The sequence below is a fragment of the Tenrec ecaudatus genome, chromosome 4, assembly GCF_050624435.1.
Source record: "Tenrec ecaudatus isolate mTenEca1 chromosome 4, mTenEca1.hap1, whole genome shotgun sequence".
Taxonomy (NCBI): domain Eukaryota; kingdom Metazoa; phylum Chordata; class Mammalia; order Afrosoricida; family Tenrecidae; genus Tenrec; species Tenrec ecaudatus.
This window is the reverse complement of record NC_134533.1, coordinates 125,542,038-125,567,254: the sequence shown is the minus strand read 5'-3', so window position 1 is coordinate 125,567,254 and position 25,217 is coordinate 125,542,038. Positions and strand designations below refer to the sequence as shown.

Below are 25,217 nucleotides of genomic sequence, written 5' to 3'. Positions count from 1 at the left end.
AAAATTCACAAATATATGCCGCAACCAAACGGTAAAATAAAAAAAATCAAGCAAACAAAAAATCTGAAGAGCAGCTTTAGGAAAATGAAAAATTACCTACAGAGGGAAACCGATAAAACTAAACTATGCTTTCTTGGGAGAAACTATGCCGGAAAGGTGGTACTGGATGACATAGGTCAAATTTGAAAGGAAAAAGCAAAAGCTAACCAAAAAATGTATGGCAGAATTGTCTCAAATATCATGCTGAAATTAAGATATTTCCATGTAAATGGAAATTAAAGAAAATTTTAAAACCAGACCAAGCTTACAAGAAATATTAGAAGCATCTTTCAGACAGAAAAAACAACATCAGCTATCAACCCAAGATTAAGACACAGGATAGCATCAGTGAAATACTAACCCAGATAAAGAATTCTCAAATATAAAAGAAAGATAAAATACTGTAAATAAGGACCTAGGAACCAAAACCAGAACAAAAGGGGGAATCAATAGAATGGTTATAAAACTTAAATATGGAAAAGTCAAGATAACATCAAGGAAAAAACTACTTTATACTTAGGAAGATACAGGTACATTTCAAGATTATCTAAAGAAAATAAAAAGGACCTAAAAACAAACATAAAGACTCAGTAAATGCAAAATCAACAACATTAAAAGAAATAAGAATAACATCCACAAACAAAAAGAACTCAACACAGAAAATTAAGTGTAGCAAAGGAACTATCACCATCACACACAAGCATACAAGAAAGAAAAGTGGCAAAATGGACTAAAAACCATCTCTTTACTGTCTTCAGTCTATAGGAGGTATACCTTAAGCACAAAGACACAAATAAATTGAAACTCAAAAGAGAAAAAAATATATGCATCAAGCAAGTGATATCTAAAAAGAGCAGGAGTGGCAATATTAATCTCTGATAAAGTAGACTTTAAGACAAAATATATAAAAGATAGAAATATAATTATTCAATGGTCCAGTCACCAAGGGGAAAATAATCGTAATTAGCCTAAATGCACCCAATGACAGGACTAAAACACATCTTAAAAATTCTAAAGGCATTAAATGAGAAATATGCAGTTTATAAAAAAATAACAGAAGACTTCAACAGACAATTTTCAGAACTAAACAGAAACACTTGAAAGAAATTAAGGTTAGAGAAGACGTCCACCTAAGCACATGCCTAGGATTCCTTCTACAACAATCAGAAGATCAATGAGAAGGAAAGCCAGGTGTGGGGGACCAGCTTTCGCATCTGAATGGGTCCTATGGGGTGGTTGTGAAGTGGAAGGATAAATTAAAGAAACAATAGGCAAGAGATGCAAGTGCTCATCTCTTCCATGGAATCTGGAACCAGAGAGAGTGGGCAAATGTATTCTGTCACGGTCTTATATCATTTCAGGCATGCAAGCCACATCATACTCATATGTAACAGGAAGGGGCTATGTGAAGGGCATACTCGTGATAGGAAAGTATGTACATAACAAAATGGGCAGGTTCTTGAGTTAAGATGGCAGCTTAACTTTGGTCGTCTCTGAGCTGACTTGAACTTAAGTGGCCCTGTGTTCTTCTCCAGAGGAGCAATGGAATATCCTTATCAGAAGGAGTGGGTTGTAGTTAGGGTAGCGTGATCTCATTGTTCTTAATGGCAGACAACCTGTAGGCAGATACCTTTTAAGCAGTTAACCTTTATGCGTATAGTAGCAACCAGATGCTTTCAATAAGCATCTTAAAGTCGGCATTATTATTAGGGACATTATGGGGGATAACTTTAGTTAGGAGAATGTGACTGGAATTCATCTCCAGCTCATGAAAGTGCAGACCTTCCTACACCTGAGTCTGCCTCCCAGAGTCCTTAAGCATTAAGGCAGCAAACAGACATTGGACCTCTACTCAAGTACTCCCTTAATGCAAGAGCACTTTATTCTACTAACCCGACATTTTGTGATGCTCACCTTCCCTGATACGATCGCTGAAGACAAAATGAGTGCATAAGCAAATGTGGTGAAGAAAGCTGATGGTGCTCAGCTATCAAAAGATATAGTATCTGGGGTCTCAAAGACTTGAAGATAAACAAGCGGCCATCTAACTGAGAAGCAACAACGCCTACATGGAAGGATCACACCAGCCTGTGTGATCATGAGGTATAGATGGGTTCAGGTATCAGGCATCAAAGACCCATGACAAAAATTCATATTGATATGAATGAGGGGGAAGGTGGAGTGGAGATCCAAAGCCCATCTGTACACAATTGGATATCTTCTTACAGAAGGGTCACAAGGAAGAGACGAGCCAGTATAGCATTGCAGTATAGCATTGATGAAGAATACAACTTTCCTCAAGCTCTTTTTTTCTTAAATTCATTTTTTTACCTTCTCCCCCACTCTAGTTCTGTCCCAATATCATGACCCCAATTCTACGTTACAAATCAGGCTAGACCAGAGCATGTACACTGGTGCAGATAAGAGCTCACAACACAGGGAATCCAGGACAGATAAACCCCTCAGGACCAATAGAGTAGCAATACCATCAGGGGAGGGAGAAGATGGGGGGGGGGGGAGAGGGAACCAAGCACAATGATTGACATATAACGCCCTCCCAGGGAAGGGAGACGGACAACAGAGAAGTGCGTGAAGAGATATCGGTCAGTGTAAGACATGAAAAAAATAATTTATAAATTTTAAGGGTTCATGAGGGAGCGGGAAGGGAAATGAGCTAATACCAATGACTCAAGTAGAAATAAAATGTTTTGAAAATGCTGATGGCAACATATGTACAAATGTGCTTGACAATGGATATATGCATGGATTGTGATAAGACCTGTAAGAGCCCCCAATAAAATCATTTAAAAATGAAAGAAAACAGATTTTATGTAAAACCATGTATGCATTCCAATAAATGTTTTCACCAAAATAAACCCATACTATCTTGTTAACCTATGTCTGAATACAGTCTAGTGTGAGACAAAGAAGGCTAAGACATCAGTTTGGAAAAACCTTCTACCAGAGTAACATGAATTCTGGTACAATTAAAAGAAGAACAAACTTCAAGTTTATGATGAAGCTTGAGTGGAAGAATGGTGAAATTATTGATGCTTCTGAAAAGTGTATTCAGATAATTCCCCACCTCAAGTAAAGTTTACAAGCAGATAACCAATTTTAAGAAGGAATGAGACTTTGAAATTGAAGCCTGTAGCGGAAGGAAGGCACATCAATTTGTGAGAAAAAAATTAATCCTGTTTATGCCCTAATTGAAGAGGACTGCTGCTAATGACACAGAAAATGGGCAATATTACAGATAATTCAATTGGCTAGTTTATACAATTCTGATGGAAAATTAATCTTTCTACTCCACGAACGCTTAAATACCTGGAATAACTGCAGAGGAGAGCAGAGCTTTCCATGGAAAGTTTTTTTTCATTATAAAAACTTTATTGGATTGGATCAAAGCATCACAGATAAGGCTAAAGGATTCATCTAGACTACAGTTGGACACCTCTTAGATCTTGCTCATCAGCCTGCTGAACTGTTCCTTCTTCAGAAGCATAGATGCCATACAAAAACTTCCAGATATCCTTGCTTTTAACTGCTGTGGCTTGCTGAATTAAAGCAGCTGAATTTGATACAAGCTCAATGTCGTTTCCCTCAAGAACTAACTCATCTTTCTGGGCCTGAGAAGCAGAAACAAGCAACACTGTCCTCATGCGAACCCTCTGGATGTATTTTTCACCCAAGAAGTTATGGATTTCAACAAGAGACCCGTTCTCCTGAATAACCACGTTGATGGGAAGTGGGCACACACAGACCACATCTCATATTGGAAGCCCAGTGTCACGCCCTTGATCATGTTCTGTACATGACTACAGATCGTGCCAGTTCCTTTCTATTTCCCCACCATTGGTCAACTTGAAGCCTCTTCTTTCCAAGAAGGCTGAGTTCTACATTGATGTGACTAAAGTCCCTCGGCAGGGTTCCTCTAGACCCTTCAAGATGACCGTGCGCACCTTCAGGGAAATGTTGGCATTCAGGGAATGTCCACAGTCCGGTTGCTCAGAACAGTCAATGGAAATTTTAAACAAATAAGATCAAGAACCTTAAGCATTTCTTGGAAGAATTGCAACAGAAGATAAAACATGATAAAGCAAGATAAAACATTACCAATACTGAACCAAATTACAACCAAAGTAAGGCTACCAAGAGGTAGAACTGGTTCAATTAAAACGAAAGCGGACCGAACAAGATCAAAGGTTATGGCAACAGTGTTTTGGGACGCTTGTGTAACTTTGCTTGTTGATTTTCTGGGGACTAAAGAATGCTGATATCCATTTAATATGAGAGTTTTGAGAAAGTTAGACACTTTAACAAAAAACCTGGAAAAATTTCACCAGCGAGTACAAATACATTATATTTGCTTTGGTTTATAATACCTGAGTCTGAAAGCTATGCTTAAATATTAGAAAAGTCTGCTAAATTCTGAAAATATTGTTTCCTTGATTTGCTACTGTTTATTACCATTACTAGGAGTCTTGGTGCTGCACAGTAAGAATTGGACTGCAAACAACAAGGTTAGAAGTTCAAATCCTCCAGCTAATCTGAAAGAGAAAGATGAGGCCTTTAAAGATTTACCTGGGAACCCTTTCTAAGATTGCTGCGAGTTAGAATCTACTCAATAGCAGTGGTTTGGGGTTTGGGGATCTTCACTAATATGAAATGTTATTCTTTCTTTTGTATCATCTGCCTAAGGCAAAGTTCCATGTCTTAATAAAAGTAGCCAAATTTATGTTGAACTTTATGTTTAAAACTTATAGCATCAACTCACATGGCTTTTGAAAAAGTTAGGTTTTTCACAATTCTTTTTTAAAAATAATTTTATTGGGAGCTCTTACAGGTATTACAACAATCCACAATTCAATTGGATCAAGTGTAATTGTACAATTGCTTCCACCATCAGTTTCAAAATATTTTCTTTCTTCTTCAACTCTTTGATGTCATCTCTCCTTTATCCCCTCCCTCCCCCATGCTACTCTGCAAGAACCCTTATTATATTGTTATTATTATTGCCGTATCTTACATTAGCCAATGTATCTGTTCACCTACAATTCTGTTATTCACTCCCTTCGAGTGGGGTTACTCAGTTATCATTGCTATTGGTTCCCCCTTCCCACTTCCCACCCTTCTCTTCCTGAACCCTCAGAGAATCATTACTCCCATTACTATTTCTGAAGGGTTTATCGATCTTGGATTTCAAGCATCGAATGATCTTAATTATACAGATGAACATACACAGGTGTAATGAGATTAATGAGGTAAAACTAAGAACATAATTACAAGGGGAGGAAATATTACAGAACTAGAGGATATTTATGTGTTTCATCAGTACTATACTGCACCCTGGAAATATCTTCCCTCTGTGGGTGGTCCTTAGGTGAGGGACTGTCCAATGATCTTACAGGTGGGTTTTGAGTCTCTGCTTTATCTATGCTCCTTCATGTCAATCTGATTGCTTGCTTTTGAACTTCTGATACCTATTCCTATTCACACTTCATGATTACAGAGGCTGGCATGCTTCTCCCATGTGAGATTTGTTGCTTCCCTGCTAGATGGCTGCTTGTTTAACCTCAAGACTTTAAGATCCCAGATGCTTTATCTTTTAATAGCTGGGCACCAATGCTTTATTCACATTTGCTTATGCACCCATTTTGTCTTCAGCAATCATGTTTGGAGGGTGAGAATCATATGAGGGGGTACCCCCCCCAAAAGGGAAAATGCTCTACTAGGTGGAGCTTTTGTAGAATGCATTTTTCCTGCCAGGCAAGCATTGAGTAACTCGCTCTGAGTTAGTACATCCAGTGGCATCACCTGGGAAGGTTCTCACTGGCCACAGTGAGGTTTTTTTTTGTAAAAGTATTGCTTGAACCTTGTTTTCTGTGATGGCCAATTTAAGATAACAGCAAGCAGCTATGACATTTTGTTTGTGTCCCACCTGGGGTACCCACCCCCCCAAAAAAAGCAATTTTGTTTTCTGCTTGGGAAAAATGCCGCAGAAATCGGTGTGATGTTGAACACAGCTTACAAGGACAGCACTATAGGAACAACTAATGTGTATCAGTGGTATTTTTATTTCTAAATAGGTGAAATGTCAATTGATGACAGACCTAGTTTGGATGTTTGTCAGCTTCCTGAACAGATGAAAATGTTGACTTGTACTGCATTTGGAATTCATTCCACCAGTCAGACTGTTAATCAGGCTTTTTATTTAGAAGTTCTGAAAAGAGTGCATAACTAGTGTATGACAAAAAAGGCCTGATTTTTACCAGACAGGGGACAGGTTTTGCTACCGTGAAAATGCACCTGTTCACGCAGTCATCTCAGGACACCAATTTTTGGCAAAAAAGTCATGCCTCTCTTGCCCCATGTACATTACTCACCTGATCTCACTCTGTGTGACTTCTTTTCATTTCCGCAAATGAAGAGGGACATGAAATGACAGCGATTTGATGATGTAGAAGAGGTGAAGATAAAAAAACGAGGGGGGTGCTGTCAGTCATCCAAATAGATGAGTTTGAAAAAGTGTTTCCAAGAATGGAATTGCAGATTTGACAATTGTTTTAAGTTTAATGGAGAGTACTTTGAGAGTACTTTGAAGGTGATAAGTTTGTTTTGTAAAAAATTTAAATACATAGCTTTGAGGAAAAAAAATCTGTTTTCTTGAGTTTCCCCCTAGCACATTGCCACATTATTAGAACCGTTATTGTACTGAGGTTTCAGCCATTGAATTGTTGGCATGTGAATAATAATAAAACTGTTTAAAAATTTTTAAAGTTTAAGTTTTCATTTTTTAACTTTCACTTAGAACAAATAGCCAAATATTAATGTCTGATAAGCTACTGACAAAATAAAAGTTAAAGAAAAAATTGCTCCTACTTTGTAAGGGAAAAAAATGATAGCACTAATTTTATAGTATTTCATTTAAAATGTTATAAATTGAGTGAGTAATATTAACACATCAGACATGTTTAATTTTCTTCAATTTAAAATTTACATGTGTTTCAGTGTCTTTGCTATTCATAATCTGTTGCTGTTTTGTCCAACATTAGATACCAAAATTAAGATAAATGTCATAATTTCAATTGTTTTTAATGGGTAATGTGGTTGAAAATTTATTTCTTTAATTTAAATATAATATAGGATTTTAACTCGGGATTTATATCATATTCTTATGGTGTTTTATTAATATTCAAGCATTTAGAAATTTAATAATCTTGGTTTATTCCTGGTATAGCCTGCCTTTATTCTTTAGATTCATATGTGAGGCTTTCAATAGAAAAAATAGAATTTATAGGAAATGAGATTTTTCCACAAACTTTTAAGTACCTTCATATTAGGTTGTATATAACTACATTGGAAGTTATTTCTTAAGATCTATTCTTAGTAAGGATTATGGTCGTCTGTGTTCATAAGCTAGATGTAATATCCATTCTTAAAAAATAAGGTTACTCATTACATTTACAGACATGTTGTTTATAGTTGTTTTGAAATCACTTTATTTTGCTTTGCAATACTTTTGTAATGTATTCTCATCTGGTCTTCCATTTGTATTATTAGTAATAAGTAGTGAGTTAAATATAGCCATTTTAAGTCTTTTTAATTGCACATAGTTCTTACTTTGATGATGTTCTGCGTATGCTTGCAATAAACCACAGCCCAGAGTCTTTTACAAAAAGGACTATGCAAGATAGTTGATTGTGAATTACTAAATGGCACTACTTATACCATTGGACTGTATCAAGAATTCCAGAATTCTTGTGAAGAATTTGAGAGGTTTACTGGACAGCTGATCTAGGAGAGGCAATCAAAATTGGACTGAGTTGATAAGAGGATTATTATGAATTCTGCATAAAATACGGCTGAGGTTTAATATTCTGTTTTCTGGATAAAAGAAATACTTTACCATTTCCCCCTGAATTATCTGTAACTTACAACAATTAACAGACTATATACAGGGTTGCTCTTGGTTGGTATCATAATCCACTTGATGGCAGTGGTTGGTTTACATTTATATGAGCAAAAGGCAATCATTTTATCTTTTCTCACTGCCTGCCCCTCCAGAATAGAAAAACTCTTAATGTCATTATATTTTTGTAGAAATATAATTATTTGCATAAAAGTTTTAAAAATCTATCCCCTCTCCCTTTGATTACAGGTTATAAGAGGAAACCTCGGTTATATATCAAAGCTTTGACTAAAAGAAGGAATTACCATCAAATTGATGCTGACTCATAGCGACTCTGTAGGACAGGATAGCAATGTCCCTGTGAGATTCTGAGATTGTAATTCTTTATGGGAGTAGAAAGCCCCATCTTTCTCCCTCAGAGAGGTTTGTGGTTTTGAACTGCTAACCTTGAGGATCACAGCCCACTAAACTACCATTAAGCCATCAAAGTTCGACTAGAACATCATATTTGAGAATAATGTTAAGAAGACCAGGTGTGAACAGATACTTTTTAAATATAAATACTTTTATTTATTTTATCATTTATTGGGGTCTCTTACAAATCTTATAACAATCCATCATTCAATTGAATTAAGCACACTTGTACATATGTTGCTATAATAGTCTGGGTTGATTAGAGAAACAAATCCAGGACACACACACACACACACACACACACACACACACACGAGAGCTTTATATCAAAGAATAATTGTATATTAAGAAAACATCCCAGCCCAGTCCTGATAAAGTTGATAAATCCGATATAAACCCATATGTCCAATACCGGTCTGTAAATTGCTCTTCAGATTCTCAGATTCACGCAACACATACAATGATACTGAATGCAGGAAGATCACAGGCATCTCAGCACTGTCAGGGGTATCCACATGGACTCTCCAGATCTAGGGCTCTAGCATAGCTCCATGTGCCTTGTCAGCAGGAAGATGAAGCAAAGAGTCTGTGTGTATGTGGCCTCTAGTGAACTATTTATCTCCATAGCACCTCCAAATGAGGTCATCAAACTGCAACCTGATTGGCAGGTTAGACTCCATGCCTTCACAAATTGACACCAGATTATGTAAATACCACAGACTACTCCTGGTCAGCTTGATGCCTGCACACAACTCTCTAGCCATATATAATTTTCAAAATAATAATAAAATAATATCTGTACCTAACAGGATACAACTAAAAAGTACACAACTAAAAAATGTGCCACTCTCACTTCAAAACATAACTTATCTTCATGAGATCAGGTTCTGGTCAACTGAATGTGAGCTGCCTCACTGTGCCTCATCATTGGCTGCCTTGCCTTTAAACCATGGCCCCATCAAATTCTCAACAACCCTAGCCCCCTTGTGCTAGGTCATGAACTTCAGACCAGTCAACTCACTCTCATCTTCTCCTCTAGTCCCTGTGAACTTGGTGAACTTCAACTGTCTCTCTATTGCTGTGTTTCTCTCACTTCCGCTCAACAAGTGGATCCAGTTGGTCACCTAGCAAGCATTTCAGCCTGCTCACAGGCTCCCTTTAATGTTCATTCCTAGAAAGGGAAGTTTCTTGATGGTTCCAGATTTTTCCAGCCTTAAGCACAAATCACTAGTTGAAAATTTTTAAATCCAAAGTTTCCCCCATCTCCCCCCCCTCCTTATTTTTCAAACTCTCAACAGCTTGCTAGGCAAGTCTCTTCACCTTTGAATGTCCTGAGCACTCAAGACACTGGGTAGGACTTATCTTTCCAGAGCCTTCTTTGCCGGCATGTCCTAAACTCATTTAATGATGCAATTTTAATGGCTGAAGATCAGTGGGCTTATACGCTCTATATTTTCATACTTCCCAATAATTGTTTATATCAATAATGTTATCATCAATAATAATCAGAAGAAACCAGTATAAACAAAGGAGAATCAGATACTAAACTTAATTCTTAAAGCAGTCAAGTTCAATTCTTATCTATCTTATCTCAATCCTTGTCTAAACTATTTAATTGATACAAAATATGGGATTAAGCCTCTGTCATGCATCATGCTTGGGCCAGGCTTTCTGTCAGCCATTTGGACATCAGTTAGCTATTTTCACAAAGCAGCGTGGTCTCAGAGAAGGTCAAGAGGCAATTTTGCCACCTGAGCTCAAGATTCACATCTATCACAGGCATTTTCACCATTTCAGACAGGATGGCCCAGCTTCAAGCACAAGTGAAGGGCACACCAGAAGGTGGCAAAGCTTTTCTTGAAGAAACCTCAAGCTCTAGCAATACAGTCCATGGGTTGGCTCATCACACGGCTAGCTTAGAGAACTAGCTAAAACAGCCACACTCTGGTCTGAACACCTGAGAGCAAGGGAGATAGGGCTGGGCCTTGCCAAAACTTTTATCTCTTTGCCCTCCAATCAAACTGTGACCTGATTAATCACACATGTTCTTTTTGGCCAGGTTGGCACAATAAATCTACCTATAATCATTTCCAAAACATTTATCTACTTGAGCCCTTGGTATCAGATCTCTCTTTCCCCCTCCCCAGCCCCTCCCATCCTCATGAATCCTTGATCAATTATATATTATTGTTATTTTGTGTCTTACACTGTCCATTGTCTTCCTTATTCATCCCCTTGGGGGGGGGGCTATATATCCAACCTTGTGATGTGTTCCATCTTTTCTCCCCACACCGTCCTCACCATCCCCCTACCCTTATGAAATCGCTACTCCCACTATTGCTCCTGAGAATTTTATTTGTCCTGAATTCCATGTGTTGAGAGCTCTTATTTGTACCAGTGGGTATACTCCAGTCTAGCCAGATTTGTAAGGTAGAACTGGGTCATGATAGGGGTGGGGGTGGGGGAAAGAACCATTAAAGTTTAGAAGAATGTAGTGTTTTTTTTTGGTGCTATACTGAACCCTGGTTGAATTGTCCGTTACTTGTAATCCTTCTGTGTGGGGGATGTCTAATTGTCCACAGATGGGCTTTGGATCTCCACTCAAACCCCCCTCACTCACATAGATAGAACTGTTTGTTTTGGATCTTTTTGATACCTGATATCGGATCTTGTTGATACTTCATGATCACACGGGCTGGTGTGCTTCTACCATGTGAGCTTATTTGCTTTCTTTCTAGATGGCTGTTTGTTTACCATCAAGCCTCTAAGACCGCAGACACTATATATTTTGAGAGGTGGAACCATCAGCTTTCTTCACCACATTTGCTTAGGTGAGCAGATATTTTAAGGGGCTAATATTGACTTTATGGAGTCACTGTTTCCAAAGCTTTTTCAGGATGTCTAGACTGGTACAGGTTTTCCAGTCTTCCATGTGAGTAAAGAAGGTCACTTCCTGGCAGGTCCAGAAAATGTACAAGACTTCAAGAAAAGAGGAATTCACTCAATATGGGGATTTATAGGTGAAAGCTAGTGGTAAGTTTTTTATTTGGCTTCATAGTCTTGAGAGGTTTTTACAAATTCCTTATGAAAATTTCCAGTAAAGGAAACTTTAAAAGCTATGTGATAAATTACCATTCTTGCTGCAGCTATGTAAATAATAATGTACAGACTATTTTAGATCAACAGCAGTTCTGCAGAACAAAGTAAGGAGAAGGGTAACCTTTCCGTAGCCTTTAAAAACTCTATGGAGCAATTCCACTTTGTCTTAGAGTCTCAATAGCCAGGATCAGCTCACACAACAAAAATACATCCAACAATATGAATATATATATATATATATATTCATCACTGTGGCTATCTTCCATTTCACATTTGAAATAGTAAAAACTGTACTGACTTGGAAATTAATGCTGTATATCTGGCACTAATGAATTCCCAATTTGGAAAATTATGTAATGATAACATTTAACAATTATGCAATAATATACTTAGCTAGTTATAAGATAATGTAGTCATCCTCCATTTTGTGATCTGATATGCTCATCCTCCATTTTTACCATAATGTTGATTTCTACATAACAATCTTGTCTTTGCTATGCTCAAATATTTCTTGATTATTGCAAGACAGAAATTTCTTCTCTGTTTTTAAAAATATTGTTGCCGGTCTTGTCTTACCCTTCATTTTTTCTTTGTATTATTATTTTCTTCTTTCTGTTTTGTTTTTTATCCTTTTTTTAGGTCTTCCAGTTTAAGAAGCACAGAAGCAATGGATGCGTAGAGACAATAACTGATGCAATGGTTTATTGGCAAGTGGGGACAGGGTAGGAGGATGAGGGAGATTGGGGAGCAATCAATGAATGCTTGAGGGGGAAGGGAGCATTAGAATTGATTGTGATGGCAGATACAGAACTCTTTTTAAAAGTAATTTACTAATGGAAGTGTATTGTATGTGAATATTATATCAAGAAAACTACTAAAACAAACAAAGAAAGAAACCAAACCTGACCTGTAGTTACCATGAGTGAAAGAAGATTTTTTGCTTCTGAGGCATTGAGTTCATTTTAATAGTGGTGGAACAATGGTTGTGCAACAATTAGGGCATCATCAATGACACTGTTGTAATCACAACTTATACACGTAGAAGTTGTTGAATTGGAGAATGTTTTGTTGTGTATAGTTTTGCCAAAACTTTTTTAAAAAGTCATGAGTAACAATGAGCACAAGAAAAAAATTCTAAAATTGATTGTGGTCAATATTGTACAATTCTTCTTGATATGATTGAACTACTGAATTGTATTAGTGGATGAAATTCCAATGAAACTGTTAAGCAAACAAACAGAGAACAACAACCTGGTCTTTTGAGTTTAATCATACCAATAAGTGAGGAGTGGGTACATATCTTAATGTGGCAAATTATGTTAAGCAGGTATCTGTATAATTAGATGGCTCTATTAATAAACTATTGTCTCTATTTCAAACATGAAACATAATTACATTTTAAAATATCAACCCTTGATTATTTGCTTCCTACAGAGGAAGCTGTACTTTGGTAGAAGCAAATAGTTGTGTAGAGACTAGTGACATTTGGTTATACATATATTGTTACACAGAGGCTCATGCTAGAGAGATAATGTATGCTGCCTATGCACCCCTTTCTTTTAAACATTTTATTGGGGGCTCATACAACTCTTGTCATAATCTATACACACATCCACTGCATAAAGCACATCTGTACATGCTTTGCCCTCATCATTTTCAAAGCATTTATTCTCCAATGCTCCTCTTATATTGCCTGGTAAATTGGCCTTCAGACCATTGGTCTATGAAGTCTCCTCATTTTGGTAATTGTATTTTATATTATTATTAACCTACTACATAGTTTGGTGTCTGTGGATTTGAAAGTTTGTGAAAAATAATTTAAGCTGAAGAAAATAATCTATTGAATAGTCTGAGAATAAAGAAAATCAGCTAAGGAACCAATAGGAATGATGTATGCTACACTACAAGTATTTAATAAAGCATTTAATAAAGCAACACTATGATTACCAAGACCAGCCAACATTTAGCTCATCAAAGATTCTAATTGAATCATGATCAGAGAGTGCAGGGTATATGTCAAAGAAAAAAATTATATCACATATGTTACTTAGATCATAAGAGGATTTCTTACAAAACTAAACATAAAAAGTAAAATCCTAACAACCCTCACTTCCCAAACTCTAAACTTATTAATTTGGGAAGGGGGTTGAAAGTGTTAGTACAAAGAAATTTGAAACTTACTTTAATCTCATGATTAAATCTTTGCAAACTCTGTCTGTAACAAAGACATTTGACAAAGATAAAGCCATAATTCAGCACAGAGTTTCTGTAATGCCAAAAATTTAATCTTAAGTCATTTTTCCCTAGCTTCCATTGAGGTACCTACAGTGACCTACACCCAGAGATTTGTGCAAATGAGAGGGGGAAGAGGCAGACAGACCACTTAATAACTTGTAATCAGATAATTTCAGCAAGCAGGAGTAGGGTTCAATCAATCATGTTAAGATTATTCAATGATGGATCTTCTATTCTTTGCCTTCCTCTTATCTTTATAATCTTTTCTGTAACTAGCTTACAGCTAGTCATTAAAAAAGAATCAGAATGGTTTCTTGTATTTGTATATAGAATCACAATGCTCGCTTACATGTGTTAGCATAACTATATTCCCTACCCCCCAAATAAATCTTGTTTCAATTCTTTTGGAGTTTTGATTATTTTTTAATATACTGCAGTCCGACTACCACCCCTACCCCTCACACTGCAGTCCTCTCACTTCCTCCTCCTCCACACTGTAGCCTTAATCTTTACCCCTCACACTGCAGTCCTCTCACTTCCTCCTCCTCCACACTGTAGCCTTAATCTTTACCCCTCACACTGCAGTCCTCTCACTTCCTCCTCCTCACTGTAGCCTTAATCTTTACCCCTCACACTGCAGTCCCCACCCCCTCTTTCGTGTTTCATATTATAGTCTCCCACTTTATCCTCCACCCTTTACCCTACGGCTTACAGGTGTAAGAATCCACGAGGAGTCACACAGCTATCACCAACAGCTAGCTCATGAGGAGGCTTTCGTCATCACTTTTCTTTAACCACTATCTCCACCCTAAAAGATCCAAGTTTGGAAGTACGGCTGGTATGGGAATTAGAATGGACTACAGCTAATGGCTGAAATATGCTCACTGGCTACCACTGTCAAGATCAACTAGCTGTCAGACAGTATCATTCATTATCTTTAGCTCCTCACAAAACACCTGACAGTGGTATTGTTATCCCTGTTTTCTGAAGACAAACTAAAGTTCACTGTTATTCTTTCAAGGTGCTTCAGTGGGCATACCCATGGGAGAGAGTGCTCTAATAGGAACATACTGTTGGACCCACAGACCCAGTGCAATAGAGCATTCCAACTAACAACACAGACTCCCTGATGCCGACACTAAATAGCTATGTGCTACCACTGGATAAGTCAACTCAGTTTTCTATGAGCTTCAATTTTTTAAATCCTCATGAAGATTTTTATGAAAACAAGCTTATAACAAATAGGAGGCTTGTTCCACAAGTAACTCTTCTAAGATGTCCATGATCACCACACGATGCTGAGTACTTGGCTATTGGCCTGAAGGTCCCTATGACTTATTGTGAGAGAGGAATGTCCAGTTCACTCTGCATCTCAAGGCAGGCCTGGACAGGATGCTCACTGTGGGGTTTTTTGGGGGTTTTTTTGGATGCCCTTTGTCAGGTTACAGAGGCTCTTTTCTCTGTCTCAAATCCTGAGAAGAGGCATGATGTTAGATGTTGAAGTATGTCCAATTATTTTCTTCATTCATTGGAATAATCATGGTTTCCTTAATTTTGTTAAGATGATTATTTATTTACATTGTTTTTTCAAATATAGACTTAGTTCTCCATTGCTAGGATGATTTCTAATGGGTCTTTATGTATTGTCCTTTCTATGCGTTACTGGATTCCATTTTCTAATGTTTTCTTGAGTATTGTTTAAATAAATTTCCCTATTTTCATTACTTTATATTAAACCTTTTGCTTTGAAATTTTAGTAAATTGTACACATATACCCATCACACACACCCACTCACAACAAACCTACATATATACTTATATATACATACACACCATACTTTAGCATACAGTCCATATATCCACATATACCAGTCCTCACACTCATACTACACACCCCAAATATATTTATTCATATATACCCTTATACACATCTTATATATACCCCCACACATACATTCATATAACCCATATACATGCATTGTCATATACTGCTAATATCCCGACACATCCACATGTTGAATCCACTTACCTCGTAGCCCATACAAAGACATACTCCTTATATGTAACCCATGTGCACATAAACTCAGCCCTAGTGGTGAAGGGGTTACCCATTGCACTGTGATCTGCATCATTGTCAGTTTAAAACTACCAGCAGCAACTCAAGAGAAAACCTGAGCTTCCTACTCCCATAAACAGCTGCAGTCTCAGAAACCCACAGAGGGTCGCTATGAGTCAGCATTGACTCTATCACACTAAGTGAGTAGATATACCCTTTTTCCCACACACATCCTCAAATACATACTCACAAATACCTTCACATTCAACTCATACAAGCACATCCACCCACCCCACACACCTTCACCCCGCATTCCCATACATACCTTACATATACCCACATACACCCTTATATATAAATCCCCTACACTTTCACATGACCAAATACACATCCTGTCATATACTCTACAAATCCTTACATCAATCTCTCACACATAGCCTTACATACATCCCATAAAATCAAATATACCCATACCACATACCTTCACATCAAAAATCTAATACATCATCCACAGATATTTATTCATACTCTCAAAGGACACACACGCACATACAAATATGCCCTTACACATCCTCAAAGACACTCCACACATTCACATATATCACACACCCTCACGCCACAAGCATAGCAACACTTTCATACAGCATTCTTTTAAAAGTTCATGGGAAAATAGAGTGAAAAGATTATGAAAATTTGATGATGATTCTGTGTACGCATGGCCTTCTCTTGAGGATTCTGGGAACTCCTGTCTTCTGAACTCGGCTTCACATTTCTGATGACAAGCCAGGTGGAGCTTTGCTACTGGAGTCAGGGCCCTAGAGCTGGAGGAGCCACGTGGAGACCCATGCCAGCCCTGAGATGCTTCCATCACTACTGGATCCACAAGACTTTCCACCCACTGGCCTGCGATCTTCCTGGATTAGGCATCATTGCATGTGTTGCATGAGTCTGAAGAGGAATTTATAGACTGGTATTGAACATATGGACTAATATCAAACTTAAGGACTTGATCTGCACTGGGCTGGGATGTTTTCTCAATATGTAATTGTTCTTTGATGTAAAGCTCTTTTTTATACACATTTGAGTGTCTTTGAATGTTTCTTTAGTCAACCTAGACTAAAACGCACACACAAACCCAAATCTAAACCCAACACATCCACATAGCGTCACTCTCACATTCCTCTCATACACGATGGTACTCACATCCACTTATGTCTATTGCAGTCATTCCTGAGCTCTTACCTCCTGCACAGACAATGGAACGCTCCAGAGATGTAAGTTCCAAACAGCTCCTCAATGCAATCTAGAATGAAATTGGGTAGGAAAAAGCCAGGTATGTGAATGTGGGTAGTTCTAAGAAGAAACCCTCACAATTCCTTTCCACACCCATCTCCAACTTACATCATGAGTGATAGATGCTAAGTCTGTAAATCCTCCTGTCAGTGAGTACACGTGGCTTGTACTGTTTGCAATCGCTTCCAGCTAGAAGAGAAAGGAGGTGGATTGGGCTCACACCCAGAGGGTGGGGTTCAGAGGGTTCCCAGGCATAGGAGATAGTATCTTGCCATCATTTGATGGGGATAGTGGAATGCTACACTCTGATGGGTAAAGCCTTGATTCTGCCAACAAAGCTCTGTTAAGGAGGGGCAAAGTACTCCATCTTCACTTCCAGTGTGGTAGGTTTTACAAGACACATTATTAGCTTCTGCAGTGTATAACTATTGCTCCAGATTCTTTGGGTTGGGTTAGAATACCATCCTCAGGCTGCCTTGGAAAAGCGGCTTTGATACCTTCCCCCTCAGGCTCAAGAGTGGAAGTAAGGCTACCTGATCTGTTATTTGTTCTGACTTACCTGAGATTGTGAAAAATCTTTTAAACCCACACAGTATATAGTTGCTCCCAATTTCCGAGCTATTTTAGCCTAAGAGAAAGAAGGCATTAAGTATAAATCACCACATATTTGGAGAAGGTGGCTATTAAAGAGGAACTGAGCTTACCAGTTGCTTAGTCTCTTCAAATGCTCTAGGTTCCAGGGTCCCATCTGTCACAGCTATGATCACAGAGGGGAGTATGGTGGCAGCTGTGAAGACAAGGAGCCACTAGGATAGAAGAGCTAGTGGAAGTAACCTCCCAAACGCTGGCCCGAGGCCAGTTGCCAACCCGAGTCTGACCCCTAACAAAACTCAGCCAAGGGCCCATATACTTCATCATTCCAGGGCAAAGTGGCTGAGGACATGGCACCTAATCTCACTACTACTCCAATACTCTCTGTCCAGAGATCAGAGGCTTTAGTACAGGAGCCACTTTCTAGATTGCAAGACTGAGCCCAGATCAGGATCCTGCCCCCAAGGTGACCCACTCCTCAATACCAAGGGGAATTTGGCCACCAAGGTGATTTCCAGCTAATACACTCTGTAAGCTGAAGAGTTTAGGAGGAGAAGCAGTCAAACTTGAATCTACAGAGGTTCTGCATTTTTTAGTGAGGGCTAGACCCCTGCTCCCTATGACAGTTGCTGGAATTCCTGCTAGCATCTTTGGGCCAGGAATTTAAGCCCCAAATATGTACTCAGAGGCACTGGAGCAGATGTTCATGTGCTCAGCTCAATGTCTTTCCAAAGCAGGATGCTCGGTGAGCTAATGGTCAGCACCCCACTTGTTATAAAACCCATGGCCCTACAGTCTAGAATAAAATTGACTCTAGGCTGTGGAGAGTTTTTTATACTGTGGCAGGAACAAAATATAGCATGAAAGTCAACAAAATAAAAGTAATCAGGAGCTAGAAATAAGACAGAGAGGAAAATGTGCGAGCAAAGGGGACACATCAAAATTCTTATTTTCTAAATCCTGAATCTGCTTCGGGTCTCTCAGCCCTTTGCCTTTCTGAACACAGCTTACAATATGTCAAAAGAGCAAAGTGTCCTCAGGTATAAGTACCATATTCGTATTAAGAACAAAGAATGGAAGTGTATTATCATTTAATTTTCATAAAAATCATTCGTGGTGGTTGTATGGTTCGCCTCCAGTGAAGGAGGCAGATTCTGTAATACCGAGAGGTACACTACGCAACTTTCTTCTAGATCAGAGCTAGAAAGTGACCAAAGTGAGATGAGAACCCAGACCACAGTTATCAAGACTGGCTCTGTCCTCCACACTGATGGTAATGTGTAAGATGATATCTTACCTGCAGTGTTTGCTATTATCATCTGCTCAATTGCCTGCAACAACATGAAAAAAATGTGGAGAGGCTGGGTAGCGTTAGAAGACCCAAGTAATGCTCTTAGAACTTGATAAATCTGCATATTTTCCCAGAGCGTTAGCAGTCTGTTACCCGTTTAAATGCTTCCTGCATGTATGTGGCTCCCATAGGCTGTACAGCTCGAAGTTTGAGAACACCCTCTTCTAATTCTTTGCTGAGAAAATAAAAAAGGGAGGGGCATAGAAGGAGTGCAGTGTTAAAACATGCCCCCACGTTATCTGGGCTCTGTTATACTTCCTATATCTGTATGTATGGGAGAGGGCATGTCAAATATCTCTGTCATGCCCCAGGTCACGTCTTGGTTCTGATATGGGGGTCGGGGTGGAGGGAGTGTTATAATCTCATATCTATGGTTTAATGACCCCATTGTCTGGCTTCCTTTGAGCTCATCCCTATCTCTTGGTATCCCGACCACATGTGCTGTCTCTGATAACCCAGAGCAGAATTGAGGAATACTCCCTAAATGTGCAACTGTGACTCTACAATGCAGCTTGACTAGCACTGCCGTGAAGCACACAAAAATCCCGTGTATTGGACACATTACACTCTCACTGTGATGTAAGTGTGGCTTTGGGAAAATCCATGCAGTCTCTTTTCTCCAATGTAAGACTTCTGGGTAGGACACAGTACTTACTAGCCTCTTTCCTTGTAAGTTGAAGCTTAAGGTATTAGTGCTCCTTGAGCTCATGTGCTGGGAGAAGCAAGCCTCAATGGCTGCTCTCCAGCAGCTTAGCCTTACTCCTCAAGCTACTGTAAGGTTCTGACCTTTCAGCTGATATTCATGTAGTTTGAACTGTAGGGGCAGACAGAACTGGATCTGATAACATGACTCAAACAGGCAAAGTGGAGGAAGCGCTAGTTCAGGTTAATCTAATGTGAGCTGACTGAGCTGACACCTCAAGGCTCTAAAGAGCATGGCTCCTGAACCTAAGTTTCACGTTATGGCAAAAGGATTCAGCTATGGGAGGGGATTTAAGAGCCCCGGATACAGCCAGGAGGTGAGAATTCTAGGATCCTGGCCAGAAGAAATCCACCATACAGGCTTTGTCCTACCCAGTATAAACACTCTCCTTCCTAAACTGCATCCCCACAAACCTCCTTCTGACACGTTTAGGTTGATTTCTAATTTTTGTTTTGTTTTCCTTCAGAAGCACCACCATATCTTTCCCCGGCTTTTCCTTCTTGCCTGGCAAGTTTGAGGCTCAGGACATGGTTGGTTTAGGCTGAGCTTTTTGATAAGTGGGCTATCCCTAGTGCCTCCTCCTCAATCTGTCACCTCCTCTTTGCTCTGAGCATGGACAGGGGACTTGGATCCTGTATCCTTCAACAACACTGCTCCATTTGAAGTGACTCCTGCTCAGCCTCTTCTCTGACCTCACCACCAGGGGATTCTAGCTGCTCTACTGTCTGTCCGTCCTCCATTCTGCTCCATTCTCCTCCAGCCAACCCAAACAAGTCTCTCCCTATGCTTGTTCACTCAGCAGGGTAACCTTGCAAAGCACCACCCCTAGCACAGTGCAGGACATATCTTCTCAACAGACACTCCAGAGCCACCAGGACTCCCTCTTCTCTTAGGTTCCATAGGCACTTTTGCATGCTCCATCCACTAGGTTTCTCCCTTGTCTCTTGGCCACAATTCTCCTCTACCCTAGGATCAATTGACACTTTTGAGAATGGCTAATCTCAGATCACAACGTTAGTCAAGTGTCTACAGGATCCCAGGGATCTGAGAGCTTAGGGCCCTTAGCTGACGTTGAGGCCCTATTCCTCAGGCAGAATATCCCCAAGTAGTCCCAGGAGCCATATACCATAGCTTTTGAGAGTCCAGGCTCTGGCACAGACTCTCAGTCTTCCTTCTGTCCATTTGTGCTATTCTTGTTCCCATCTATAATTTCTGTTCTTCCCAAAGATCCTATTCAGAGACAGGGATGGCATTTTGCCTGGGCACTACATAAAGAGTGCCCCACTGAGAAAATTCTATTAACCATCAAAGTTTTCACTGTCAGGTGTAAAAATCATTAAAATAACAACAACTCCTCCTTGCCATTGAGATGACACTGACCCAGCCTCCCCATGAGAGAAAGATGAGCCTATTTACTCCTGTAGGGTTACATTCTTTGAAACCACAAGGAACTATTCTCCCCTGTCCTATAGAGTCTCTAGGAGAGATCATTTAGGAAGTTAAACTAATATTGATATATTTGAAGGTGCTACAGGTCAAGCAAGGTGGTGTGATTTGCTCTACTGACTATAGAAATAAAGGAACTGAAAAAGTACTTTAAGTATATCACAGACTGAATTTCATCAGTGAAACCAAGGAAGGTGCACTTCTAATTTTCATGTAGTATTGTAATATGTTAAATAAAATGTTAATGAGCTTGATTTGTGTTTTGGAGTTAAATTATGGTAAGGTTATCTAAAATATGGGGGTCAAATACTTGGACAGGGGTACATTTCAGTGCTTGCCATTAGATAAGTCTATGAGCCTGCTTATCCCCTCTCCAGGAAACTCCAGAGTCCTTCACCCTGAACGAGTTCTCTTCCACCTCAAGGCCACACAGGTCTCTCTCAAACCTGAGCTATATAAACACACACAACACCACGCCACCCCCTGAAACAGAGGGAACCAGCCCATTACCTGGTCCTCTTCAAAGCCAGATTTAGGGAATAAGATCTACAGAGATCTACAGGTACAACACTGGCCCCTGTAATCTGGTGCAATCTGGTGCAATCTGGTGTCTTCTTTAATCCTAAATGTCCTCAAGCTTTTTTTTTTCTTCACCCACTCTGGACTGGGCACCAGTCACTTGTGTCTGTAAATGTCCTAAGCTCTCCATTCAATCATTTTCTCTAAACCTCACAATTCCAGACCTTTGTCTTCTATGTTCAGCCTACCTGCAGCCCACCTACGATGAATATGTCTGCCTTTCTCAAGCATCTACTCCAGTTTGGTGTTCAGCACCCTAATCACATCTCCCGGTAGTTTCGATCTTCATGGGGTTAAACCCCCCTTGAAGGGGAGTTTCAGTGCATAAAACTCCTCTCATTCCCTTTCATTCTTCCTGCCCTTTCTCTCCCTCTTACCTTTGTAAAGGTATCAGGACAGATGGAGGACGGGCAAAGGAAAGGAGATGGAGCACGGAGAAGATTGGCACAGTCATAAGGCCAGGAAATTAAGGGTCTCTGGGAGCCTTCCTCTTCCTAATTTTCCCTGAATCCCAGCCTGTCAGTTCTGCCTGAGAGGCCAGGAGAGAACTTACATGTTTCCAGTGAGCTTCATGAGGGTTAAACCATAGGTGGCATAGGTGATGAAGGACACACGCAACCCTGGGCTGAGAAGGAAGCAATACACGTGAGGAGCCACACATGCACACAGGTAAGGAACACCCAAGGATTAGTCAGTAGAGCTAGAGACCATCTCCTTAATTCTCACCCCATCCCTTCCACTTTGAGGTCTTTGGGGAGACCCACCCCCCAACACAAGGACAATAAAAAACCTAAGTGAATGACTTTCAGGGCTTATCTAGAAGAAACATGTCAGATGCTATTCTGCTTCACCTTTATGATGAAGATAATCAGTCTCACATGTGAATGCATCAACATGCATAAAGGCATAAACAGTCACATGCACATATAAACACACTAGCTCACCTGCACCCCGCTCACACATTCATCTGCATGTATGCAAAATATTCAATAAGGGCCCTACAAACATTTAATGCCTTCTTAAGGTCCTCCAGAAATATCTTCCTTCTCCTGAAAAATGTTCTTTGTCTTTGCCTAATCTTTAATCCTATTTCTTATACTCATCCTTTCTTGCACATCAAATATATTCTCTTTATTGGGCAGCGTTCAAAGAGATCCCTTCCTTTCCTGTTCCTGGGTACTCTCTTCTGGTCACCTGTTTCTCATCACCCCTGAGCTAAAATTGCTACCCTAGGTCTCAAGCCTAGTTCCCCACTGCTCTTGGCTCTTAACTCTAACTCATTTTACCTTTAGTTGTCAAACATAGCTTCTTAGAGCATAATCTTAAACATTCCCCTTGGAATCCTGATTAAGTCCCATGGACTGGAATCCTGAGTCCTTTTGGCCACACCCCTGTTTGCCTGTCCAGTTTCAACTCCTGCTCCACCTTGAGTCACCCCTATTCTACAGACAAACTATACTACTCTCTCCACCAGAAGTCATATCGATTATTCCTGTTACTGTCATTTTACCATCATGAAAGACCCATGTTCACATGCCCATACCCTCTGGGAAAACATCCTTGATTTCATTTATTTTAACCTTTTACTTTAAACTTCTAAAGTATATTATTGTTATTCTAAAGTATGTTATTGTCCCTTTCATTTGACCTTCAGAAATGTTTTAATCAGGTGTTCAGCACTGCTGTGCTTGCCCTAATTTCCCTTCCCAGGTCTATTTTCCAGCACAGAGTCTGTGTCTCCTGCAATATGGCATATCCCACAGACAAGATCCACTGCTTCTTCAACCTGAGAGAACAATGCAATATGTTCTCTCCAGCTTCACATTGCTGTTCTTAGCTTAGTGTGGTTTTCTACCCTCACCCCAAAGATCCTATGGCCACTGAATCTAAAATGGTTGTGCCCTGCTTGGAGGAGGAAAAGCACCCTTCAGCACAGAGAAGCCTGCAGCACGGCAAAGTCATACTTGAAGACCTTCCTGACTACATCCACCGCAAAGTTGAAAATGTGTATCCAATCCTTTTCCACACTGCCCGACCTGAAAAGCAAAGGAGACACGAGTCAAGAGGGACAGTTCCTTTATCTGTGACTAGAGCTTCTATCCCTCTAATTGTTCTAGTAAACGTTCTAATAAACTTATTTCTCCTCAGCAAGTCAGGTTGGTGACAAACTGAGAGACACTCAGAGGCAACTTGAGTGGTGACTTTCGATGAAGTTCAGGCTTAGAAGGGGGAAAATCTGTTTCTATGTGGCAGAGACAGAAGGGCTCTCTGGGATGAAGAATATTCAGTAGTGATTCTGGGAAAGTTCAAGAAAACCAGGGTGAGGGAAGACCTACCTAGAACTCCCATGCATGGTCCAGAGAATGAAAGGTTAGGAGGCAAATTATGGGAATTGAGAAAGATAATCTAGATTCTCAGCACTCTAGAATATTTTAGACCTCCTTCTACAATTTTCCCCCACAGAGAATGTAGCTGAGCTCACTGATAGCTCCTATTTCCCCTAGCTCAGTGGAGTCAGCGGCTGGCATGTGCCATCCTTCTCCCTTCTCTTCTAGCTCTGTGACCCACCATCACAAGGGAATACTTCACACCAGACTGCACTCCAAGTGGAGCTCCCACCACACCTCACACTACCACTCTCTTGGACCGCTGGGAGCCCTGGACCACAGGGAGCAAATTTTAAGGAGAAATAAAAGTATTCTCAAACAAGGAAATAGTCAGAGAATTCATAAAAAGCAAAGCCAGCATTACAAAAAAGACTACCCAGGTCTTTATAGTCAGAAAACCTACAACTGAAGCACTCAAAACACGGGACCATCACAGGGTGGAACATCAACAAGAAGCCAACATACTGAAAACAGCACTCAAAACAAGACAGCATTAGTGGGAGAACGAAGACACAAAGAAACTTCTCAAACACACACATACCACCACAAAAACTGGGAGGAAGGAAAATATGAAACACATATAATATGAGATGACAGCAACTAATTTACATTTAGATTTAATTACACTAAATTTCAATGGACTAAATGTACCAATCACAAGACAAAAATATAACAGACTGGATTAGGTAAAAATATCTATCAATCTTCTGCCTTCAAGAGACACACCTCAAATTCACAGACAAAAATAGACTAATATTCAAAGGATGGTGAAAATTTTACCAAGCTAAAGGTAATTAAAAAAAAACAAACAAACAGAGGTGGCAACATAACCTCTGACAAAACAGTCTTCACGGCACACAACATAACAAGGGACAAGAATGGACAATACATAATACTCAAGGGATCAATAGACCAAGAACACATAACCATAATAAACATATGTGCCCAATGAAAGACACTCAAAATTCATCAGCCAAATCCTCAAAGAAATTAAAAGAGAGATTACTAAATCAACAATAATACTAGGAGACTTCAACACACCACTCTAAGAGAAAGATAGATCAACAGGTAAGAAACTCAAAAAAAGGGAGGAGAGATGGCAAGATGGCCAC

The 25,217-nt window shown here is 39.6% G+C and overlaps 1 pseudogene; it reads right to left on the bottom strand.

Annotated features, from left to right (window-relative positions):
* Positions 1-3,479: 3,479 nt before the first annotated feature.
* Positions 3,480-22,172, bottom strand: LOC142446041 (large ribosomal subunit protein uL6-like; annotated as a pseudogene).
* Between the last annotated feature and the right edge of the window lie 3,045 nt (positions 22,173-25,217).